Here is a 3,399-nt window from a genome sequence, read left to right as displayed (position 1 = left end):
GTAGATGTTTGTGAAACTTCTTCTCATCCTCCTGGATTCAATTTGCCTCCCAACCTTGGATTTGCAAATATAATAGTAGAATTTTTATCTTCTCAGGAGCCGGATAAAATGAGTGAAAAACAGACATCTCAAATGCAAAAGCAAGATGATGAATAGGGAAGTGGGAGGAGATTTATGATACAATACAACTCTAAATATAATCAGTCCTTCTTTTATCTCCTTCTCGGAGAAGTCAACAATATACCTTGACAATGCCAAGCTGCTTTCCCTCTTCAACAAACAGCAACAAAGCCCTTGACGGAAAGCTTGCATTTCCCTTCTTGTCTTATGCTGATATGGAATAAAACGCATCTTGAACCCTGGCCTTCATTACATGATACAATCCTGGAACGACGGCGACAATATGCGGAATGAAAGGTACAAAAGAAAGCAGGGAGAAAACCATCCTATGGCACAGAAATCCCTATTCAGCACTTCCTATTGATATGTTGCTGAAAAGCAAAATGCATGTACAGTTATACACAGGGATCCAGTTTGGTAGACTTTCATCCCAGTAGGAGGCTCTTTCCTCGATTCATGGAAACAGTCCTCCGACCACAGTTCGTTCTGCAAATAACAAAAGAGTTGCTCGAGAATTAAAAATCCCATTGTTGGGAAGCCTTTTAAGGGAGAACAAAGGCAACCGTCTCCTACAAACAGTTGACGACTTTGGTCCATCCTGCTGTTTCCTTACAACCTTGCAACGAGAGTTATGTTATTTTCCCAATAATTTGCAAGTTGGGAGAAGGGGAAGCAAATGACAAGAAAATGAGTAAATTTGAGAAGAGAAAGAGGGGAAAGCGAGAGGAGGAAGAGGAGAAACTGGGACTTTTTAAGATCAGTTGAAAGAAGTGGGACAGCAAAGGATGAATCAGGATTGTTCCTGTCAAAACAGGTGTGTTAGAGGAAGAATAAGCAAACCAACAAACAAGATAGCTACAGGGTTGATGTGAGTTTGTATGGCCATGTTCCAGAAGCATTTTCTCCTGAAGTTTCGCCCACATCTATGGCAGGCATCCTCAAAGGTCGTGAAGTCTATTGGAAATCAGGCAAGTGATGTTTATATATCTGTGAAGTAGTGTCCAGGGTGGGAGTGGGTTAAAGAATTCTTATCTCTTGGAGACAAGTGTGAATGTTGCAATTGGACACCTTGATTAGCATCTAATAGCCTTGCAGTTTTAAAGCCTGGCTGCTTCCTGCCTGGGGGACTCCTTTGTTGGGAACCCCCTGAAGGGACCATAAGCCAGAAAATGGTAATAATAATAATAATAATAATAATAATAATAATAATAATAATAATAAAAACTTTATTTATACCCCGCCACCATCTCCCCGTGGGGACTCGGGGTGGCTTACATGGGGCAGAGGCCCAAACAACATAGAACAAAAAATAAACAACATTATAAAAATCACACTATAAAAAGTAAACTTTTGCATATGTGGCTTTGCCTCTGTATGTGCTCCTCCCTTCTTGTGTGCTGGTGACTTTTCTCCAGAAAGTTCTGAGCAGAGAAGAAAGCTCAGAGTAAACAAGTTAGGTCACTGGTATCACTTGTGCCAAAGTAGGTGTGGAAGGCGAGGAAGACCCTCAGCCATTGGTCAAGTTTAGATAAGCCAAGATATATATACTTTGTCATACCCCAGCCACCTTTGGTTTCTGAACCTGATTCAGAAATGAACTTTGACCAGGATGAAGCTTATTCTGACTTTTTGCCCAGTCCGCAGAGCTTCTTCCAATTACAGCTCCCAGCTGTTGATAACTCGGTTGCTTCCTTAATTGGGAGAGATACTGAAAATATTACTCCCGTGGCTGAACCAGATGTTTTGAGTTCCCCAGAGAATGTATCCTTCAACAGAAGGGAGTTTCTGCATCGCCAGAGATCAGAAAAACAAGGGCTCTGAAGGAGTAAATGTTTGGCATCTCGAGGGGATAATGGATAGAAGATTCCCTTGGGAACCTTTGGGGAGTTTGGCTTCTCTAAGTTCCATAAAAGTGCCTTGCACTGTGAACACTTTGCGGTGTCAACGTAGCGATTTCCTGAGAACAGTTCACCGACTCTAGTTCCTGATTCTACCAAGCCAAGTTTCCTGTTCCTGGCGGCCAAGCCGAGCCGCGAATCTCAATTAGAACCGGAGTAAATCCACTTCCTTGCCTTGTTCCTGAATCAAGATTGGTTTTAGCTTTGTCTCGTTCCTGTCTTGATATCAAAGACTTTCTAGTGACTTTGGACCTTGTTATTCAGTCTTGCTTCCTTGTTGTTTTCCCCGCTCAAGAACTTTCCAATAGTTTTGAGCGTATTTCAGTTTCTGGACTTTGGACAATAATCTTGGACATTTCTCTTCAACTCTTTGGACTAATTCCTACCTTTTTACAAAGGACTATTATCCACTCATCCTTTCCACTTATTCATTCCTGAATTTATGATTGTTTTAACAAAGATATTATATGATTATTGGTCTCTGTTTGGTTTCCAGTGCTCACGCTGCCTTGGGATGCAACATTCTTTGTTTGCTGCGACATGCTTTGCAGCGGCCATTTGCATGATACGGACCCTTGTGGGTGTGTATGACTGTTCTGCTTTCTCATAACTATGATGAAAATAAACTTTGCTTTTTGTATCTCTCACGAGACTGGGTTTTCTGCCTGATTTCCCTCCTGGGCCAGGACCCACTGAAGGTTATTGTCTTACACCCTGAGGATGTCAAAGAGATAAGCAAACACTATAAAGGTTCAAAACATAAAAAGAGATGTGTATATTAGAGCATCTTGCAAAGGCCACAGAAATAGTCAGGCCTCTCTGAGTATAGAGCTATCTTCTTTCTATGTCAAAAAGATAAGCAAATACTATAAAGTTTCAAAACATAAGTTGCACTATGTAATTTAGAGCATCATATACATACAATATTACCTGAGAGTTAACAACAATAATGAAAATAATAAGTACAGTCAACTGTTATAATCCACAGTAGTATCTTCCAGACTGTAATGTTTAAAGGAAACTGTAATTATCAAGGCTTAAATGCGGACTAAAGTCAAAACATATCAAGTAGTCTCCACTATTTAAACATCAATTGGATTTGGCAACCAAAATAATATAAACATATAAATATATTGCTGTTTTGATCTTATGTTGTACTGTTTATTTTATGTAATGTATTATTTAATTGTATTATGTTATGGTTTATTGTATTGTCTTGGGCATGGCCCCATGTAAGCCGCCCCGAGTCCCCGTTGGGGAGATGGTGGCGGGGTATAAATAAAGTTTTATTATTATTTATTATTAAACACATTCAACTCTATTTAGCTCTATACTCAGAGAGGCCTGACTATTTCTGTGGCCTTTGCAAGATGCTCTAATA

This window comes from Anolis carolinensis, unplaced genomic scaffold (genome assembly GCF_035594765.1).
Source record: "Anolis carolinensis isolate JA03-04 unplaced genomic scaffold, rAnoCar3.1.pri scaffold_11, whole genome shotgun sequence".
Classification (NCBI taxonomy): Eukaryota; Metazoa; Chordata; class Lepidosauria; order Squamata; family Dactyloidae; genus Anolis; species Anolis carolinensis.
This window is presented reverse-complemented; position numbering follows the sequence as displayed.